A 23715-nucleotide genomic window follows, 5' to 3' on the forward strand; every position below is an offset into this window, starting at 1 on the left:
GGATGGAGTTGTAGCGGCGCTTGATGTGCTTCGTCTTTCGGTGAAACCTGGGCTCCTTGGCTATGGCAATGGCTCCAGTGTTATCACAGAAGAGTGTCATAGGACCCGACGCGCTTGGAACCACTCCAAGGTCGGTGATGAGCTCCTTCATCCAAATTCCTTCATGAGCCGCTTCTGAAGCAGCTATGTACTCCGCTTCACATGTAAATGCTGCCACGACTTCTTGCTTGCTGCTGCACCAGCTCACTGCCCCACCATTCAACACATATACGTATCCGGTTTGTGACTTAGAGTCATCCGGATCTGTGTCGAAGCTAGCGTCGACGTAACCCTTTACGACAAGCTCTTCGTCACCTCCATAAACGAGAAACATTTCCTTAGTCCTTTTCAGGTACTTAAGGATATTCTTGACCGCTGTCCAGTGTTCTGCACCGGGATTACTTTGGTACCTCCCTACCAAGCTTATGGCAAGGTTTATATCAGGTCTGGTACACAACATGGCATACATTAGAGAGCCCACGGCTGAAGCGTAGGGGACAGAACTCATCTTCTCTCTATCTGCTGCCGTGGTCGGTGACTGAGTCTTACTCAATCTCATACCTTGCAAAACTGGCAAGAACCCTTTCTTTGAGTTTTCCATATTGAACTTCTTCAATATCTTGTCAAGGTATGTACTTTGCGAAAGACCTATGAGGCGTCTCGATCTATCTCTATAGATCTTGATGCCTAATATGTATGCAGCTTCTCCAAGGTCCTTTATTGAAAAACTCTTGTTCAAATAGGCCTTTATGCTCTCCAACATCTCTATATCATTCCCCATCAATAATATGTCATCCACATATAGTACGAGGAAAGCTATAGAGCTCCCACTCACTTTCTTGTACAGACAGGCTTCTCCGTAAACCTGTATGAACCCAAACGCTTTAATCACCTCATTAAAGCGAATGTTCCAACTCCGAGATGCTTGCACCAGCCCATAGATGGAGCGCTGGAGCTTGCACACTTTGTTAGCACCCTTAGGGTCGACAAAACCTTCTGGTTGCATCATATACAACTCTTCCTTAAGGTTCCCGTTAAGGAACGCTGTTTTGACGTCCATTTGCCAAATTTCATCATCATAAAAGGCGGCAATTGATAACATGATTCGGACTGATTTCAGCTTCGCTACGGGAGAGAAAGTCTCTTCGTAGTCAACTCCTTGAATTTGTCGAAAACCCTTTGCGACAAGTCGAGCTTTGTAAACGGTTACATTATCGTTTGCATCAGTCTTCTTCTTGAAGATCCATTTATTTTCTATGGATCGCCGGTCATCAGGAAAGTCCACCAAAGTCCATACTTTGTTCTCATACATGGATCCTATCTCGGATTTCATGGCCTCAAGCCATTTGTTGGAATTCGGGCCCACCATCGCTTCTTCATAGTTCGAAGGTTCACCGTTGTCTAACAACATGATTTCCATTACAGGGTTGCCGTACCACTCTGGTGCGGAGCGTACCCTTGTGGACCTTCGTGGTTCAGTAGTAACTTGATCCGAAGCTTCATGATCATCATCATTAACTTCCTCTTCAGTCGGTGTAGGCACCACAGGAACAACTTCTTGCGTTGCGCTACTTTCCTGTTCGAGAGGGGGTGTAATTACCTCATCAAGTTCTACCTTCATCCCACTTACTTCTTTCGAGAGAAACTCTTTCTCTAGAAAGGATCCGTTCTTGGCAACAAAGGTTTTACCTTCGGATCTAAGATAGAAGGTATACCCAATAGTTTCCTTAGAGTATCCTATGAATACGCATTTCTCCGCTTTGGGTTCGAGCTTTTCCGGTTGAAGTTTCTTCACATCAGCATCGCAGCCCCAAACTTTAAGAAACGACAACTTAGGTTTCTTGCCAAACCATAGTTCATACGGTGTCGTCTCAACGGATTTAGACGGTGCCCTATTTAAAGTGAATGCTGCAGTTTCTAATGCGTATCCCCAAAATGATAGCGGTAAGTCGGTGAGAGACATCATAGATCGCACCATATCTAATAAAGTGCGATTATGACGTTCAGACACTCCGTTGCGCTGCGGTGTGCCAGGCGGCGTCAGTTGTGAAACGATTCCACACTTTCTTAGGTGTGTGCCAAACTCGTGACTCAAATATTCTCCTCCACGATCAGATCGTAGACATTTATTTTTTCTGTCACGTTGATTCTCAACCTCACTCTGAAATTCCTTGAACTTTTCAAACGTCTCAGATTTGTGCTTCATCAAGTCGATATACCCATACCTACTCAAATCATCGGTGAGAGTGAGAACATAACGATAACCACCGCGAGCTTCGACGTTCATTGGTCCACACACATCAGTATGTATTATTTCCAATAAGTCGGTTGCTCTCTCCATTATTCCTGAGAATGGAGTCTTAGTCATCTTGCCCATGAGGCACGGTTCGCATGTGTCAAATGATTCAAAGTCAAGAGACTCTAGCAGTCCATCAGTATGGAGCTTCTTCATGCGCTTAACGCCGATATGACCAAGGCGGCAGTGCCACAAGTATGTGGGACTATCATTATCAACTTTGCATCTTTTGGTACTCACACCATGAATATGTGTAACATCACGATCGAGATTCATCAAGAATAAACCATTCACCAGCGGAGCATGACCATAAAACATATCACTCATATAAATAGAACAACCATTATTCTCTGACTTAAATGAGTAGCCGTCTCGCATTAAGCAAGACCCTGATACAATGTTCACGCTTAAAGCTGGTACTAAATAACAATTATTAAGGTTTAAAACTAATCCCGACGGTAGATGTAGAGGTAGCGTGCCGACGGCGATCACATCGACCTTTGAACCATTCCCGACGCGCATCGTCACCTCGTCCTTGGCCAGTCTCCGCTTATTCCGCAGTTCCTGCTTTGAGTTGCAAATGTGAGCAACAGCACCGGTATCAAATACCCAAGAGCTACTACGAGCGCTGGTAAGGTACACATCAATAACATGTATATCACATATACCTTTAACGTTGCCGGCCTTCTTGTCCGCTAAGTATTTGGGGCAGTTCCGCTTCCAGTGACCCTTTCCCTTGCAATAGAAGCACTCAGTCTCAGGCTTGGGTCCGTTCTTTTTCTTCTTCCCGGCATCTGGCTTACTGGGCGCGGCAACAGCTTTGCCGTCTTTCTTGAAGTTCTTCTTACCCCTGCCTTTCTTGAAACTAGTGGTCTTGTTGACCATCAACACTTGATGCTCCTTCTTGATTTCTACTTCTGCAGACTTGAGCATCGAGTACAACTCGGGAATGGTTTTCTCCATCCCTTGCATGTTGTAGTTAAGCACAAAGCCTTTGTAGCTTGGTGGGAGAGACTGGAGGATTCTGTCAATGATAGCATCATCCGGAAGTTCGACTCCAAGTGAAGTCAGACGACCGTGTAACCCAGACATTTTGTGTATGTGCTCACTGACAGAACTGTTCTCCTCGATCTTACAGCTGAAGAACTTGTCGGAGACTTCATATCTCTCGACACGGGCATGAGCTTGAAAAACTAGCTTCAGCTCTTGGAACATATGATATGCCCCGTGTTGCTCAAAACGTCTTTGGAGCCCCGTTTCTAAACTGTATAACATGCCACACCTGACCAGAGAGTAGTCATCACTTCGCGCTTGCCAGACGTTTTGAATGTCCTGGGCTGCTGCGGGAGCGGGAGGGTCACCTAGCGGCGCATTAAAGACATAAGCCTTTTTAGCTGCTTCAAGGATGAGCTTCAGGTTGCGAACCCAGTCCGCATAGTTGCTACCATCATCTTTCAGCTTGTTTTTCTCTAGGAACGCGTTGAAGTTGAGGTTGACGTTGGACATCTACAATATTTGTAAAGACAACTTTTAGACTAAGTTCATGATAATTAAGTTCATTTAATCAAATCAAGTATGAACTCCCACTTAAATCGACATCCCTCTAGTCATCTAAGTGATACATGATCCATGTTGACTAACCCGTGTCCGATCATCACGTGAGACGGACTAGTCACCATGGTGAGAAACTTCATGCTGATCGTATTCAACCATACGACTCATGTTCGACCTTTCGGTCTCTTGTATTCGAGGTCATGTCTGTACATGCTAAGCTCGTCGAGTCAATCTAGGTGTTTCGCGTGTGTAAATCTGGCTTACACCCGTTGTATGCAAACGTTACAATCTATCACACCCGATCATCACGTGGTGCTTCGAGACAACGAACCTTCGCAACGGTGCACACTTAGGGGAATACATTCTCGAAATTATAAGAGGGATCATCTTATTATGCTACCGTCGTTTTAAGCAATAAGATGTAAAACATGATAAACATCACAATGCAATCGTATAGTGACATGATATGGCCATTATCATCTTTGCTCTTTCGATCTCCATCTTCAGGCATCGCATGATCATCATCGTCTCCGGCGTGACACCATGATCTCCATCATCATGATCTCCATCATCGTGTCTCCATGAAGTCGTCACGCCAACTACTACTATCACTACTACTATAGCTAACCGTTAGCAATGAAGTAAAAGTAGTAAGCACATGGCGTTGCATCTCATACAATAAATTAAGACAACTCCTATGGCTCCTGCCGGTTGTCATACTCATCGACATGCAAGTCGTGAAACCTATTACAATAACATGATCATCTCATACATCATACATGCAACATCACAACTTTGGCCATATCACATCACATGTCAAACCCTGCAAAAACAAGTTAGACGTCCTCTAATTGTTGTTGCAAGTTTTACGTGGCTGATTTGGGTTTCTAGCAAGAACGCCTTCTTATATACGTGACAGCCGCAACGATGATATGCCAAAGCTATTTACCCTTCATAAGGACCCTTTTCATCAAATCCAATCCGACTAGAGTAGGAGAGACAGACACCCGCTAGCCACCTTTATACACGATGTGCATGTCTGTCGGTGGAACCAGTCTCACGTAAGCGTACGTGTAAGGTCGGTCCGGGCCGCTTCATCCCACAATACCGCCGAAAAAGGATAAGACTAGTAACGGCAAGCAAATTGACAAACCATCGCCCACAACCTTTGTGTTCTACTCGTGCATAGAATCTACGCATAGAAAACCTGGCTCTGATGCCACTGTTGGGTAACGTAGCATAAATTCAAAATTTTTCCTACGCATGTTCAGATCTTCCTATGAAGAGACCAGCAACGAGAGAGGGGTAAGAGCATCTTTGTACCTTTGAATATCGCTAAGCGGAAGCGTTGCTAGAACGCGGTTGATGGAGTCGTACTCGCGGCGATTCCGATCTAGTGCCGAACAACGGCACCTCCGCGTTCAACACACGTGCAGCCCGGTGACGTCTCCCGCACCTTGATCCAGCAAGGAGGAGGGAGAGGTTGGGGAAGAAGTCCAGCAACACGACGGCGTGGTGTCGGTGGAGAGACGAGGTCTCCCGGCAGGGCTTCGCCAAGCGCTGGCAGAGAGGAGGAGGGAGAGGAGCAGGGCTGCGCCGAGAGAGAGATGAAACCGTGTCTCCAACAGCCCCGAGTCCTCATCTATTTATAGGAGGAGGGGGGAGGGCTGCGCCACCCCTAGGTTTCCCTCCCTAGGGGCCGGCGGCCACCAGATGGGAGAGGGGGTTGGCGGCTAGGGCGGGAGGGGGTGTGGCGCACCACCTGGTGGGCCTAAGGCCCACCTGCGCCTAGGGTTGCCCCCTCTCCCCACCACTTGCGCACTGGGCTGGGTGTGGGAGGCGCACCAGCCCACCTAGGGGCCGGTTCCCTCCCGCACTTAGCCCATCTAGCTCTGGGGGTCGTTGCCCCCCTTCGGTGGTCCCCCGGGACCACCTCGGGTGGTCCCGGTGGTCCCTGTACGTTACCGGTGACGCCCGAAACACTTCCGGTGTCCAAAACCATCCGTCCTATATATCAATATTTACCTCCGGACCATACCGGAGCTCCTCGTGACGTCCGGGATCTCATCCGGGACTCCGAAAAACTTTCAGTAACCTCGTACAACAATTCCCTATAACCCTAGCGTCATCGAACCTTAAGTGTGTAGACCCTACGGGTTCGGGAGACACGCAAACATGACCGAGACACCTCTCTGGCCAATAACCATCAGCGGGGTCTGGATACCCATGGTGGCTCCCACTAGCTCCACAATGATCTCATCGGATGAACCACGATGTCAAGGATTCAATCAATCCAGTATACGATTCCCTTTGTCTGTCGGTATAGAACTTGCCCGAGATTCGATCGTTGGTATACCTATACCTTGTTCAATCTCGTTACCGGTAAGTCTCTTTACTCGTTCCGTAGCACGTCATCGTGTGACTAACTCCTTAGTCACATTGAGCTCATGATGATGTTCTACCGAGTGGGCCCAGAGATACCTCTCCGTCACACGGAGTGACAAATCCCGATCTCGATTCGTGCCAACCCAACAGACACTTTAGGAGGTACCCGTAGTGCACCTTTATAGTCACCCAGTTACGTTGTGACGTTTGATACACCCAAAGCACTCCTACGGTATCCAGGAGTTGCACAATCTCACGGTCGAAGGAAAAGATACTTGACATTAGAAAAGCATTAGCATACGAACAATACGATCTAGTGCTAGGCTTAGGATTGGGTCTGTCCATCACATCATTCTCCCAATGATGTGATCCCGTTATCAATGACATCTAATGCCCATGATCAGGAAACCATGATCATCTATTGACTAACGAGCTAGCCAACTAGAGGCTTGCTAGGGACACATTGTGATCTATTTATTCACACATGTATTACTATTTCCTGTTAATACAATTATAGCATGAACAATTGATGATTATCATGAACAGGGAAATATGATAATAACCATTTTATTATTGCCTCTAGGGCATATTTCCAACATGTACCACGTAATGTCTCCAAGTAGTCCATAACCGAGGACGCGGCTATTCGAACAGATTAAATCACCCTGCAGGGGTATACTTCTTCACACACGCTCCCACCACTTATCACCATATGCACGTCATGCATCTCGGCAACCTTCAAGCGGAAGCACTAGCGTGGGTGTCGGCCACGACCGTTAACCACACAAGACCCTAGTCCAGGTTTATCGCCTATTTGAGACTGAACCCGCAAGGAAGTCCGGTCGAGGTTTCCTCTACGGCCCCAAACGATGCGCGTAGGGTTCCCAAGCCCACCATCCGGGTGCTACTTGGTACACCGTGCCACTATCTATCTACCGTAGTGAAGCCTACCCTGTCGGGAAGAGCTAAACACGGCCGCCAACACTTTCCTACAAACACCAGAAACTAATTGCAACTCCTGGACAGAGATCTAGGCGATTAATAAGATGAGAGGGTCAATTAAGTATCCCAGTGTGTGGTAGTATCTTGTCTTGGATAACACACACAGAACTCAGTTCTTAAGGACGGTCCCAATGAGACAACCCACCATGTACTCCTACATGGCCTCTCATCGCTACCTTTACCAAATCAGATTCACACCTTTACTCTCACACTGTAGGACATGAACACAACCATTCCGATTCATCATCCAGACGGATCAGACCCGACACGACTCTAAGCATAGCAGGCATTGTAAACAAGCATGGATGAGTAAGCACATCAAGGCTCAAGCAGTTGCTACTCATGCTAAGTGGTTTCAACTATTTACTGTGACAAAATCAGGTCATGCAGAGGAATGGGTTCAACTACCGATAACATGTACAGTTGAATCGTGTTTGTCCTGATGCAGTGAAAGAGAGCAGGAGTGAGAGAGTGGGTTTATATCAATAAGCTCAAGGGGGTTTGCTTGCCTGACACGTCTGAAGATAGCAATGAGTCTTCATCAATGTCAACGATCACATCGTCGGAAACATCGTTTACCGAGGGGGAACAAAACCGACAAACAAGAAAGAACAACAATTACTTCACGGAAATGCAACACTATGATGCATGCTCAAGACATGAAATGAAAGGTGGCAGGGCTAATGTGGCTATCATTTTTTAGTCAAAGTTGGTTTGAATTAGGATCCAAGCATCACTTCAAGCCGGTTATTTTTTCGGATACCCTTTTAATTGATTCGACCTGATGCTCATAACAAATTGTTCCAACATGCATGGAGTTAGTATTTTGAGGTACTGATTTGCATTGACCAATGTTTGGTCATAACAATTGAAGTGGAATTCAAATAAGTATCAAATTCCAACTCCAAACTATTTATTAAATTTACCCTATTCATCATTTTGCCTATTTGGTGTTTTTAACTTTCTCAAACCAGCATGAAAATGACATAACCAGATTCATTGGACTTACAGATTATTTTATATGATTTTTAGAAGTTTTCAGCATTTTCTGGAATTATTTTATAAACAGAAAATACTATTATTGCATCAGCACTGACTTCAGCAGGTCAACTGGCCGGCCAGGTCAAACCTGACAGCCAGGGCCCACTAGTCAGTGACACAAGTGTTAAAAAGAGTTTAATTTTAATCTTTTATTCCTATTTAGGGTCTGGGCCCACTATCAGTGAGACATTAGATTAGTTAAACTATTTATTTAATTTTTGAGATTAACTAAAACTTAACAGGGGCTATGCCCCACCTGTGTGTGACCCTGGGAGGTCAAACCCCTGGTTGACAGGGTCAGACCCACCGACGGCTCGACGCCGGCGAGGTCCGAGATGGCGGAGGTGATCGGAATTCACCCTCCGGTGACCAATCGAGCGGCGGAGGCTACCTACATGGAGCTGGGACTCGCCCGCATCCATTCCAGCCGATTTGGGGCTCTGAGGTGGGCTGGAGCAACGGCAGCGACGAGCGGAGCGGTCGCCGGAGTTCGGCCACGGTGGGGAACAGGGGTACGGGGCACGAGAGAAAGAGTTGGAGGCGGTTACGGGTTCCTACGAGCGCGGGGAGGTGCTCGGCTGCGGCCCTAGGTGGCTCTAGCCACGACGGCGCCATGGCCGGCGGCAACGACCTTCAGGCTACGGTGGCACACGCCTCTAGGAGAGAGGAACGGCGATGTGGCGAGGGGGAAACGAATCCGGAGCTCACCTCGAGTCTTATGGCGTCAACGGCAAGCTCGGGGTCGCTTTAGATGATGCGAATCGACGGCTGCGACGTCTGGTGGCCGGCGGTGAGGATGATGCGGATGGCTGCGCTGCAGGGCACGTGAGATCCATTCTTCTCGCGTAGGGATGGGGAGGAGAACGGCGGAGCTAGGGGACACGGACTCTGGGCAGGAGGGGGCCGGTGGTCACGGTGGTGTTCGCCGGCGCTCTCGGGCGTGCGCTAGGAAGAGAGACAGAGGGGGGGAAGGAAGAGAGAGGGAGCAAGGAAAGAGGTTGAGGGAGGCGAGGAAGAGAGCGTGGCATCCTTAGCCAGCTCCAGACGACCGGAGGCAAGCAGGACGTGGCCAGGGGACGTGGCGGTGCCCGGCGATGCGTCGGGCACGCAGCTGCTTCTCCTCGTGGCAGGAGGAAGAAGATAGTGGTGCCCTTGGTGGGCTGGGCCGCTTTAGGTGAGCACAGGTAAGGTCTTCCCTCTGTTTTTCCTTTTTCTATTTCTATTTCTTTCTGGCATTTCGGTTTAGGTTTTTTAAAATAAAATGTTTAAATATTTTATAAAACCCTAAATTAGTGTTATGTGACAGTGATAAAAATAAGCAATGCCACATAATAGTTTCAACATTTTTGAAACTTTTAAAAATATAAAAGACAAAATAACTCCATTCCGAAGAGTTATTTGATCAAATCAAAAATACATCTCAAAAAGTTCTTGTCACCTAAAATTTTGTTTTGACAAAGTTATTTTATGTCACTATTTTCTCAAATATTTGGAACATTTTCCTGGTTCATTTTAAGGTAATAATTTTATTGCCTTTTTGTCAAATTTCAAATAATTGGGCTTGATCACTTCCCAAAAGAAAACAAAAGAGTTTAAATATGCATGCATGAATGCTTGTCAAGCCAGGTGAAACCAGGGCTGTAACACTACTGGAGTGGACTTTGGAGTTGGAGGGCTTCTACATCAACATCATCGCCTCTCCAATGACTCGTGAGTAGTCCACTTCAGACCTATGGGTCCGTACTAAGTAGCTAGATGGCTTCTTCTCTTTCCCAGTGACAGAAGGGGCAGAAAGGCACGCATCATGTGGTTGCCATCAAGGGTAACAAGATGGGTTTTTATCGTAGATATGATATTGTCCATCTACATCATGTCATCTTGCTTAAGGCGTTACTCTGTTCTTTTGGACTTAATACACTAGATGCGTGCTGGATAGCGGTCGACGTTTGGAGTAATAGGAGTAGATGCAAAAAGTATCGGTCTACTTGTTTTGGACGTGATGCCTATAGATATAATCATTGCCTTAGATAACGTCACGACTTTGGGCGGTTCTATCAATTGCTCAACAGTAATTCGTTCACCCACTCTCTACTTGCTTTCATGAGAGAAGTCACTAGTGAACTCTACGGCCCCCAGGTCTATTCACAACTATCGTCTCCACTTTCACTTTTACTTTGCTTTGTTTACTTTTTCTTTCAGTTCTCACTTTGCAAACAATCTATAAGGGATTCACAATCCCTTCATAGCGTTGGGTGCACGCTCTTTGTGTTTGTGCAGGTACTTGTGACATGAACGCTCCTCCTACTGGATTGATACGTTGGTTCTCAAATCAGGGAAATACTTACCGCCGCTGTGCTACATCACCCTTTCCTCTTCAAGGGAACACCAACGCAAGGCTCCAAGGCCGTGGGGAAATCCTTTGCATATTTGCCAAGGAAGTCCTTATTGGCATAGCCGTAGCAGCAGGATTCCTGGCGCCGTTGCCAGGGAAGGTTTGTTGTCGCAGTAGTAGAAGGATTTCTGGCGCCGTTGCAGGGGAGGAGAGATCAAGTCAAGATCTATCCAAGTAGGTGTCACAAACTCATCTCTTGCATTTACCTCTTTTGCCAGTTGCCTCTCGTTTTCCTCTCCCCCACTTCACATTTGCCGTTTTCATTTGCCTTTCTCCCTTGACATTTTCATTTGCCTCTTTGCTGTTTTCTTTTGCCGTTTTCTTTTGACCTTTGCCGTTTTCCTTTGTCGGTTTTCTTGCTTGCTTGTGTTCTTTTTGGTTTGTTGAAGTCATCATGGCTGAAAACACCAAAATTTGCGACTTCTCGAGTACCAATAATAATGATTTTATTAGGACTTCGATTGCTCCCACCACTAGTGCGGAATCGTATGAAATCAACGCAGCCTTGCTGAATCTTGTTATGAAAGAGCAATTCTGTGGCCTTCCTAGTGAACCTGCCGCATCCCATCTCAATACCTTCATTTAGCTTTGCGATATGCAAAAGAAAAGAGATGTGGATAATGACGTTATTACGTTGAAGCTTTTTCCTTTCTTGTTGCGAGATCGCGCAAAAATTTTGTTTTCTTATTTGCTAAAAATAGTATCGATTCTTGGGATAAGTGCAAAGATGCTTACATATCCAAATATTTTCCGCCGGCTAAGATTATCTCTCTACGTAACGATATCATGAATTTCAAGCAAATTGATCATGAACACATTGCACAATCTTGGGAGAGGATGAAGTTAATGATTAGAAATTGTCTCGCTCATGGCTTGAGTTTGTGGATGATTATACAAATCTTTTACGCTGGTTTGAATTTTTCTTCTCGCAATATCTTGGACTCCTCTTAAGGTGGAACGTTCATGGAAATCACGTTAGGAGACGCTACAAAACTCCTAGACAATATCATGACCAACTACTCTCAGTGGCACACTTAAAGGTCACCTGCTTGCAAAAAGGTACACGCTATAGAAGAAATTAACTTGCCTAGTGCTAAGATCGACGAGTTGATGAATTTGGTTGCTAGTAGAAAGGCTCCTTTAGATCCTAATGACATGCCACTATCTTCCTTGATTGAGAGTATCAACGCTAGTTTGAACGTTAATTTTGTTGGTAGGAACAATTTTGGCAACAACAATGCTTTTAGAGGAAACTATGTTCCTAGGCCTTTTCCTAGTAACTCCTTTAACAATTATGGCAATTCCTACAACAACACTTATGGAAATCACAACAAATTACCCTCTGATTTAGAGAGTAATATCAAAGAGTTCATCAACTCTCAAAAGATTTTCAATGCGTCCATAGAGGAAAAACTACTCAAAATAGACGATTTGGCTAAGATCGTTGATAGGATGTCTTGTGATATTGATGCTTTGAAAGTTAGATGTGCTCCGCCCAAGGTCAACTTGGATCAAACTTTAAAAGCTATGCGTGTCTCCATGAATGAGAGCAAAGAAAGAACCGCCCAAATTCGCGCTAGGCATGAATGGTTTAAAAGGGTGCGTTCTAGTGATGCAAATCACGAAGATCTTAAAGTGCTTGGTGTGACTCCTCTTGAATCTTTGTTTTCTCGTGTCAAACCTATTAATGAAGGGGCTGGGTATGAATCCACTTTGGTTGAAAAACGCCCCAATGATTCGGAGTCCACCTATCTTGATGATAAAGGTGTGGAGAGTGGAGTAGAAGAAATCAAAAAATTTGGTAATAAGGAAACTCCCACTTTGGATTTCAAGGAATTAAATTTTGATAGTTGCTCCTTGTTTGAATGCATTTCCTTGATGCAATCAATCGCAAACTCTCCACATGCTTATAGCCAAAGCAAAGCCTTTACCGCACATATCATAGATGCTATGATGAAATCTCTTGAAGAGAAGCTCGAATTAGAAGTCTCTATACCTAGAAAACTTCATGATGAGTGGGAACCTACTATCAAATCAAGATCAAGAACTATGAATGCAATGCTTTGTGTGATTTGGGTGCTAGTGTTTCTGCGATTCCAAAGTATTTATGTGATATTCTTGATTTCCATGAGATTGAAGAGTGTTCCCTTAATTTGCATATTGCAGATTCTACTGCCAAGAAACCCATGGGAAGGATCGATGATGTTCTTATTGTTGCAAATAAGAACTATGTACCCGTGGATTTCATTGTACTTGACATAGATTGCAATCCTTCATGTCCCATTATTCTTGGTAGACCTTTCCTAAGGACTATTGGTGCTATCATCAATAAGAAGGAAGGGAATATTAGATTTCAATTTCCCCTAAAGAAAGGGCATGGAGCATTTTCCTAGAAAGAAAATAAGATTCCCTTATGAATCTATGATGAGGGCTACTTATGGTTTGAGCACCGAAGATGACTATACGTGATTCCATCACCTTTTGCCTAGCTAAGGGCGTTAAACAATAGCGCTTGTTGGAAGGCAACCCAATGAATCTATCCTTTTTCTTTCTATTTTGTGTTTTCCACACTTTCATAATTCTGTTATGATTGTGTTTTTTGTGTTTATTTTGCGTTTGTGCCAAGTAAAACCGTTATGATTAGTCTTGGGGATGATCGTTTGGTCATGCTGGAAAAGACAGAAACTTTCTGCTCACCAAAAGAATTTTCATTTTGTTTCTGTAAGAGATTTTGAGTTGATTCTTTTTGTTGCTGATTGCTACGCAAATTCTTCAGACTGTCGTAATGTTTCAGAATTTTTGAAGTAACACAAGTATACAAAGTATACAGATTGCTACAGACTGGTCTGCTGTTAACAGATTCTGTTTTTGTTGAGTTGGTTGCTTATTTTGATGAAACTATGGATAGTATCGGGGGGGTATTAGCCATGGAAGATTTAAAATACAGTAACCCAACATAAACATAAGTAGAATTTAAGTTTTCTACAGTACCTAAGGAAGTGGTGGTTTGCTTTCTTATACTAATGTTATCACGAGTTTCTGTTTAAGTTTCGTGTTGTGAAGTTTTCAAGTTTTGGGCGAAGGTCTTATGGACAAAAAGATAAAGAGTGGCAAGAGCTCAAGCTTGGTAATGCCCAAGGCAGCCCAAGTTGATTCAAGGATGCCGTCAAATTCTAAGCTTGGGGATGCCCCGGCAAGGCATCCCCTCTTTCGTCTTCAAGCCATCGGTAACGTTACTTGGGGCTATATTTTTATTCACCACATGTTATGTGTTTTGATTGGAGCGTCTTGTATCGTAGGAGTCTTTTATTTTTTTTGTGTCACAATCATCCTTGCTGCACACCTAGAGAGAGATACATGCACTCACCGTGATTTTGTCGAGCTTCACTTATATCCTTTGGTTAGACAATTCAGCTCACATGTGCTTCACTTATATCTTTTGAGCTAGTTGATTTTGCTCTATGTGCTTCTCTTATGTCTTTTAGAGCACAGCGGTGTGTGTCTTGCTAGTTGATCTATGCTTCGAAAGTAGTCTCAAAAGGGGTAGTTATTCAAAGGGATATGAAAACTTCCACCTTCATGTGCATTGAATAGTTAGAGAAGTTTGATTCATCTCAATTAGTTTTGAGTTGTGGTTGTGGTAATATTGAAGTTATATTAGTAAGGTGTTGTGGATGTAGAAATACTTGTGTTGAAGTTAGTGATTCCCGTAGCATGCACGTATGGTGAACCGCTATGTGATGAAGTCTGAGCATGATTAGTCTATTGATTGTCATCCTTTGTGTGGCGGTCGGGATCGCGCGATGGTTTATACCTACCAACCCTTCCCCTAGGAGTATGCGTTGAATGCTTTGTTTCGATTACTACTAAAACTTTTGCAACAAGTATATGAGTTCTTCATGACTAATGTTGAGTCCATGGTTTAGATGCACTTTCACCTTCCACCATCACTATCTTCTTTAGTGCCGTGCAACTTTCGCCGGTGCACAAAACCACCCATAGAGCCTTCCTCAAAACAGCCACCATACCTACCTACTATGGCTTTTTCAAAGCTATTCCGAGATATACTGCCATACGACTACCACCTTGACATGTGCCACCAATTCTACATTGCCATTGCATGATCATAAGATAGCTAGCATGATGTTCCCATTGATGTCTATGCCATGCTAGATCATTGACACGGTACACTACCGAAGGCATTCCATATAGAGTCATCATTGCTCTAAGTTTTGAGTTGTAAGTGTGATGATCATAATTGATGGAGCATTGTCCCATGTGAGGAAATAAAAGAGGCCAAATATGCCCACCATAATAAAAAATGAGAGAAAAAGGGAGAAGGGACAATGCTACTATCTTTCCACACTTGTGCATATTAAGCACCATGATCTTCATGATCGAGAGTCTCTCGTTTTTTCACCACCATAAAGCTAGTGGGAAATTTTCATTATATAACTTGGCTTGTATATTCCAATGATAGGCTTCCTCAAAATTGCCTTAGATCTTCGTGAGCAAGCAAGTTGGATGCACACCCACTAATTTTCTTTAAGAGCTTTCACATACTCTTAGCTCTAGTGCATCAATTGTATGGTAGTCCCTACTCATTCACGTTGATATGCAATGAGAATTTCACATACTGAATAACATCTTGTGCAATGAGAATGCTTGGACTATTCCCGAACCACCTCCTAAGCCAACTCCGAAGAAAAGAGGTATTCTATTCCTCAGTCCTGAAGATATGCAAGAAGCCAAGAAATCTATGCGAGAGAAAGGCATTAAGTTTGAAGATGTCAAAAATCTACCACCTATCGAAGAGATCCATGGTCTTGATAACCCGATACAGGTAGTAGAAGTAAATTCTCTGTGTAGGTTTGATGAGAGTGATATTCCTTTTGATAAACCTGCTAGCCTATGCCTGGATTAATTTGATAACTTTGTTGCCAAACAACAGAGTTTCAGTGATTATGTTAGTAGACAATTGGAACAGAATGCTCGTATGCTTAGTCATTTAAGTGCTTGTGTAGACATAAATGTCAATGATCTTAAGCTGCTGAGTAAACATGCCTCTATGGTTACTACTCAAGTTGAACAAGTAGTTAAAGCTCAGAATGACTTGCTCAATGAGTTGAATGACAATTATGTTAGAGTCGTTACTAGAGGAGGTAGAATGACCCAAGAACCTTTGTATCCTGAGGGTCATCCTAAGAGAATTGAACAAGATTCTCAAGGAGTTAGCACTGTTGCACCTAGTCATCCTAGAAAGAGGAAGAAAGATGATAGGAACTTGCACGCTAGCAACCCTGTTGCTGCTACACATGAGGGTCCAAATGATGTCTCTGTCTCTGATGCTGAGACACAATCTGGTGATGAACATGAGCCTATTGATGATATCAATAGTGATGTTCATGTTGATGCTCAACCTAGCAATGATAAGGATGTGGAGATTGAACCTGTTGATCTTGATAACCCACAGCCTAAGAATATAAGATATGATAAGAACGATTTTGCTGCTAGGAATCATGGTAAGGAAAGGGAACCATGGGTTCAGAAACCCATGCACTTTCCTCCCAAACCATCCAAGAAAAAGGATGATGAGGATTTTGAGCGCTTCGTTGAAATGATTAGACCTGTCTTTCTACAAATGCGTTTGACAGATATGCTCAAAATGTCCCCGTATGCTAAGTACATGAAGGATATTGTGACTAATAAGAGGAGGATACCTGAGGTTAAGATTTCCACCATGCTTGCTAACTATACCTTCAAGGGTGGAACTCCTAAGAAACTAGGTGATCCCGGTGTGCCCACTATACCTTGCTCCATTAAAGGTAACTACGTGAGAACTGCTTTATGCGACCTTGGATCCGGAGTTAGTGTTATGGCTCTCTCTCTTTATCGTAGACTTGAACTGGATAAGATGACACCCACTGAAATCTCTGTGCAAATGGCCGACAAATCAACTGCTTTCCCTATCGGCATTTGCGAGGATGTGCCTGTTGTGGTTACCAATGTCACCATCTTAACATACTTTGTTTTCTTGGATATTCCCGAGGACGATGCCATGGCGGTCATCCTCGGAACACGCTTTTTAAACACTGGAGGGGCTGTTATAGATTGCAACATAGGCAATGTCACTTTCCATGTCAACGGTAATGAGCATACGGTGCACTTTCCGAAGAAACAATATCGAGTACATTGCATCAATGCTATCAAAAAAACTTCATCGATTCTTATTGGGAGCTTTGAATGCCCTATGCCTCGTGTCAAGATGAAGTATGATTTGCTTGTAGGGGAGATACATATCCCCATTGAGGTGACCTAGTGACTATTCGGAAATTCTCCGTTCTCTTTTGCGATTCAAAAAGGTTTGTCGAGGAGACTTGATCAACCTCATTGACGGATTTATTTTGATGACCATGAGATGGATGAATCGAGGAGTCACGAACCTCTATTCCAAGCTTTCACATTTGGTTGCTCAGAAGAAAAACGATAGGTTTAGTTTAGTTTTCCCTGTTTTCTGTTTTAGCGTCTCGTAAAAAAGTATCCCAAAAATAAAAGTTCTCCGAACGTCCTGAAAATCAAGTATGATTTTTCATGGAATTTTTGAAAAATTCTGAGACAAAGAGCTTGTCTGGGGGCTTCACCGGTGGGCCACAAGCCCCGGAGGCGCGGGCACCCCCCTGGCCGCGCCACCCAGGCGACTGGGGGCCCAAAGGCACCCCCTCCACTCATTCTTTCTCTCATCTGTTTCTCCTACGTCCTGAAAAAATCATTTCACAGCTCAAACCCGTGTTCTTCCTCCTCTTGCTGGGATTTTCGATCTCTTTTCTCAAATCACCATTCTCCGAACTATTTTGGGGAAATTACTCCTTGGTAAGTGACTCCTCCATTGGTCCAATTAGTTTTTGCTCTAGTGCCTTATACTTCGTGTATTCTTGCTGCCTTGGTGACCATGTTCTTGAGCCTTGCATACCAATTTTAGCTGGTCCCAAGTAGTTTTGATGTGCAATATGGCCTCTAGGCACTTGTGGGAGTAGTTGCTACGAGTTTCGTTGAGACTTATTCACTTTTCCTTAGAGTCACTAAAAAGTTCAGAAATTTTCAGAGATAGAAAAAGGAAAAGATGAGGAGGTTCTTAAGAGGTTCTTCAAGCCGTGACCCCAAGGATGATGGGAGTGAGAAGAAGCCCAAGTATCTGGTCCCTCGAGTCGCAGAAGTTCGAGCGTGAGAGTGGCCAAGCGACGTGTTCTTACGTGCCACTACAATTTATGAGGACTATTATCACTTGGTGGAGAACACAGGCCTTACCGCCTTCGTTGAAGATAAGTGTCCGCAATACCTCCTCCTCACTAATATATTCTTACAAAGCTTTAACTTCTACCCGAGGAAGAATCCTCCTATGGTTGAGTTCAAACTTTATGATATCCCCCAACGCATGTCACTACGAGATTTTTGCAATGTTTGCAAATTACCTTACGTTGGGGATATTCATGAACCTCGTCCACGGGACTTGGAAGCTTTCATCGATACAATTGCTGTAGGAGAGCAGAGAGGAGTGTCTTGCGCTAGAGCTGCTAGCATTCATTTTCCCGTGCTTTGGTACTTCTCACTTTTTGTGGGAAAATGTTTGATTGGCTGTGGGAAAGCTGCGTCACTTAGTTCCCCAGATCTTGCGGTCTTGCGCGAAGCCCTTTATAATGATAAAACTTATAGCTTGGGTGCTATAGTAGCTCAACGGTTGAACACGAACCGTACTAAGGGCATTGTGTATGGAGGTATCTATGCTACTCGTCTTTCTAGACACTTTGAGATACCTATTAGACTGGAAGAGGATGAAGAGACTCTTCTTCCCGAGAGATATCTACATTATGATAGCATGGTTCGCCATGACTTTCTTGATAGAGATATAAATAGAAGGATGATTTATAACCTGGTATTTAGTCAGGGTACTCGCGAGACTATTACTTTGCCTGCTCCTTCTTTGTTCAATCTTCATACAGGCAGGTACATTATTATGCCCTTGGACATCTACGCATATTGGGGCCTAGCCCAACCACAGGTGCCCGTGCCCGAGCCACCAGTCGAGTACTAGACGCTAGTTTATCAGTGGGAGACAGAAGAGCTCACACAGAAGTGCCATCCTTAGTCCACTCCGGAGTATCCCAGAGCTGGTTATTTCCCTCCTTGGGAGTAGACCAACTTAGGCCAAAAGCCTAAGCTTGGGGAAGTACGTGTTCTCACCGACTTTACAATCTTGCTTATGCTTTCACTTTGTTCTTCGGTGTTCACACTTTGCCACTGTATCATCCATATTAGTTTATTTCCTTTTCTCTTTTTCTTTTTGTGTGTCTGTCTAGTTTGAGTAAACCCAAAAAGGTTTTCTTGTTCTTCTTTTGCTTGTTGGGAGCTTTCCCGTGTAAATAATTTTCTTTTTCTTTGGGTCAAGGTAGAAGATATTGGTTACAATGTTTAGTGGCTCTCGCATGCATACCTGTTTAGCTGTCAAAGAGCCATATTACTTTGTCTTCTCCTTTGTATTTGCCCGCAGATTCCAGCTTTAGTCCAATGCACGAGCACGCTTATTATTGTTCACATCGTTCAGTCGTGCAAGTGAAAGGCAATAATGACGATATATGATTAAGTGACTGAGCCTCGAAAAGCTGGTATGAACTCAATCTATTTTGTTTTTGTAAATATGACTAGCTCATCGTGCCTGATTCAGCTTTGTTGTGAGGGAAACATGTTTGGAATGACAACTTAGGGATCATAGTTTCTTATGCCATTCTTACTTAGCTAGTAGCTTATAATGGTTTGTCTTGGATGCCCACATGAATTTTGAGATGGTATCCTCCTTTGAATGATGGTACCCTCCTTTGAATGGTATCCTCCTTTGAATGATTCAAGTGGCTTGACTTGGCAAATGTTCACGCATGTAGATGAAACAAAATCAACAAGGCCTCTGTGATATTCATGTTCATGGTGATTTATGTCATACTCATGCTTGCACTCAATGTTAGTTAATCTCAATGCATTTTGATGACTCTTGTCGCTCTCTAGTTGGTCGTTTCCCAGTCTTTTGCTAGCCTTCACTTGTATTAAGCGGGAATACTGCTTGTGCATCCACTTCCATAAACCCAAAGTTGTTCCATATGAGTCCACCATACCTACCTATATGCGGTATCTACCTGCTGTTCCAAGTAAGTTTGCATGTGCCACTCTCCAAACCTTCAAGAAATAATCTGTTTTGCGTGCGCGAAACGCTCATGTGGTGATAGGGGGCTATCAGTATCTTCCATGCTAGGCATGTTATCCTCGATATGTGTTTATTCACTATCATTCACGAGAAAGGGGCCGGTAATTGGAATGCCCAGTTCCATGCTCAAATCGAAAAGATAATTGCAAACAAAACTCCCCCACGATTGATGTTGGTGTGGACGGTACCCGAGGATTCGGCTCGCCGTGGAGTGTGATTTATTGGTGGTGGGGGAGTCAAAACTTTACTTTTTTGTTCGGGAACCGCCTATAGCATGTGTAGCGTGGAAGATGATGCAGAATAGAAGTTCTCGCAATGACCTGAAAATTTATGTAGAATTTTTCACAAATAGAAGTTCTCGCAATGACCTGAAAATTTATGCAGATTTTTTCTAGAATTAATGAAAAATACCTGCGCAAAGATCCACCGGAGGAGGTGAGCTAGTGGGCCACAAGCCCAGGTGGCGCGGCCACCCCCCTGGCCGCGCCAGGCAGGCTTGTGGGACCCATGAGGCTCCACCGCCTCCAACCTCAGCTCTATATATTCCGTTTCGCCTGGAAAAAAAATCAGAGAGAAGGATTCATCGCGTTTTACGATACGGAGGCGCCGCCAGCTCCTGTTCTTCATCTGGAGGGCAGATCTGGAGTCCATTCTGGGCTTTGGAGAGGGGAAATCGTCATTATCGTCATCATCAACCTTCCTTCATCGCCAATTCCATGATGCTCTTCACCGTTCGTGAGTAATCTCATCGTAGGCTTGCTGGACCGTGATGGGTTGGATGAGATCTATCATGTAATGGAGTTTGTTTTGACGGGGATTGATCCCTAGTATCCACTATGTTCGGAGATTGATGTTGCTACTACTTTGCCATGTTTAATGCTTGTCACTAGGGCCCGAGTGCCATGATTTCAGATCTGAACCTATTATGTTGTCGCCAATATATGTGTGTTTAGATCCTATCTTGCAAGTTGTAGTCATCTACTATGTGTTATGACCCGGCAACCCCGGAGTGACAATAGACGGAACCACTCCCGGAGATGACCATAGTATGACGAGTTCATGTATTCATCAAGTGTTAATGCGTTGGTCCGATTCTTTATTAAATGGAGAACCTCAATATCCCGTAGTTTCCATTAGGACCCCGCTGCCACGAGAGGGATGGACAATAGATGTCATGCAAGTTCTTTTCCCTAAGCACGTATGACTACATACGGAATACATGCCTAAATTAGATTGATGAACGTGAGCTAGTTACTTATCTCTCCGTGTTATAGCTGCTACATGATGAATCACTTCCGGCATAATCATCCATCACCGATCCAATGCCTACGAGTCTTTTACTACTGGTCCTTTCTACGTTGCTTTGCTGCTACCGCTGTCACTACTGCTGCTGTTACTCTGTTGCTACTGCTGTTACTCTGCTGTTACTGCTGTTACCGTTGCTACTGCTGCTTTCATACCACCTTGCTACTGATACTTTGCTGCAGATGCTAAATCTTTCAGGTGTGGTTGAATTGACAACTCAACTGCTAATACTTGAGAATATTCTTTCGCTTCCCCTTCAGTCGAATCAATAAATTTGGGTTGAATACTCTACCCTCGAAAACTGTTGCGATCCCTTATACTTGAGGGTTATCAGGCAACAACCATTCTCTCAATAAATTCTTCAACATAAGCATTGGGAGCATAGTTTTCATAGCAATATTCAAGTATGGCAAAATTTTCATATTTGTAAAGAGTAGCATCACACTTTTGAATAAAAGAAGCAATTTCATAAGCACCCTTAAAAACAACAAATTTTGTGATTTGTTCAACATCATAATAACAATAGGCATCCTTGGCATAAGAAGATATATTTCATTATCATTTAACAAACATTGGTAGTGAAGGGTTTTTAGTGTCTTTAGAACAACAAGTAAAATTATGTAATTCACATAAATTACAAGCATAGTAGGACATAGTATTAATTTGATGCCACAAGAGTTTCCCTATTTGAGATAAGCGGTGTTGAAAAAAATAAGAATGCTGAGTTAATGATTTTCCCTCAACTAAGCTAGTTGGGATTTTAGCACGAGCACAAAGGGATCAAAGATGATCCAAGTAAAAAAAACTTCAACAGTATAGTAGATTTTGGGTGGTTCCTCAAAAATTGGGTTAGCAAGTACAACTATTTTTTTATATTTTGCATTTCCTACCCATAACTAAAGATAGAAAACAAATTATAATAGAAAATAAAGTTACTTAGTGATAAAGCAAACAAGCACACACGATAATATCAACCGCTACGCTATTTCTCTCTAGCAACGGCGCAAGAAAAAGGTCTTCATAACCCACAAGTCTACGTGATCGTCTGTAGACTTTTTTGATAAGTAAGAGTGTCGAATCCAACGAGGAGCTAAATTTAGAATTAATATTCTCTCAAGTTCTATTGACCAATGATACAACTCAACGCATGTAAATGCTTACTTTACCTAGAACAAGTATGAAACTACTTTGCGGGAAGGAAACTAGAAGTACTTATTAGGTGTAATAGATAGTTTTGCAAGTTAATAAATAATAACTAAATAAAATTTAGGGGATGTTTATATAAATAATAATTAAGTTAGTTGTTTAGGAGAAAGCTTTTCTGTAACACAGGAGAAATATTGTCGGTAGGCAACTGAATATAACACAATAGATACTTATCATATGCAATGAGGGATATGCATACACCAACAAACTTGCCGTACTTAGATCATATGCGATTATGATTGGAACACTGGTAAGCATCCTCAGCTACTGAAGATCATTAAGGTAAAAAACAACCATAGGATTAAGCATCAATTCCTCTTTACTCCCATACGCAACAATCCCCTTACTCGAGTGTAAGATTCCATCACTCTATCCACCCACTATAAGCAAATCATGAACGTATTGTGACACCCTCCAGTGGGTATCCCTCACATGTGCATGGCACGTAAGGAACCTTAGGACAACATCAGATTAACATACAACTCATATCAATCATATCATACCACAATTAACCCATAGGACAAAAGAGATCTAGTCAAACATCATAGGATATCCACACATCATTGGATAATAATATATATCATTAAGCACCATGTTTAAGTAGAGATTACAGCAGGGAAGAGTGGTTTTACACCACTGCATAGATGAGGAGAAATTTCGTGGTGACAGCGGCGAAGTTGTTGGTGTCGATCAACATCATGATGGTTGCCCTAGTGGTGCTTCGACGTAACCGGAACAGAAGGAAGAGAGCCCCCCTCATTCTTCTTCTTCCTAGGTATCCCCCTAAATGGTAGGAGAGTTTCCCCTCTCATCCATGGCCACCATGTAGCTTTGAGGGCAAGAGCCCCTCCGAGATTGGATCTCTCTCTCTTTTCTCTCCTGTTTCCGGGATTGTTTTCTAACCCCTTCATCATTTCTTAAATATGCAAAGATCCGTAACTCCAATTGGACTGAACTTTTGTTGGGATTTTTATCGGAAAATTTTCTTTATTGCATGAAATTATGTGCCGAATGGAATTATGGGGTGTTCCCAAGCCATTAGGGCGCGACCACCCCCTTGGCCGTACCGTGTTAGCTTACGAGCACATCGGGCATCGTGTTGCGTTGGTTCTTCCTCCCAAAATTCACATATATTCTTAAGAAATCTCCATAAATATTTATGACATTTGGACACCATTATATTTTCTGAAAAACATGCAAAAACAATAGGATCTGGAATTGGGCACTCGATGTGTAAGTTAGTTC

Source organism: Hordeum vulgare, chromosome 6H (assembly GCF_904849725.1).
Source record: "Hordeum vulgare subsp. vulgare chromosome 6H, MorexV3_pseudomolecules_assembly, whole genome shotgun sequence".
Classification (NCBI taxonomy): domain Eukaryota; kingdom Viridiplantae; phylum Streptophyta; class Magnoliopsida; order Poales; family Poaceae; genus Hordeum; species Hordeum vulgare.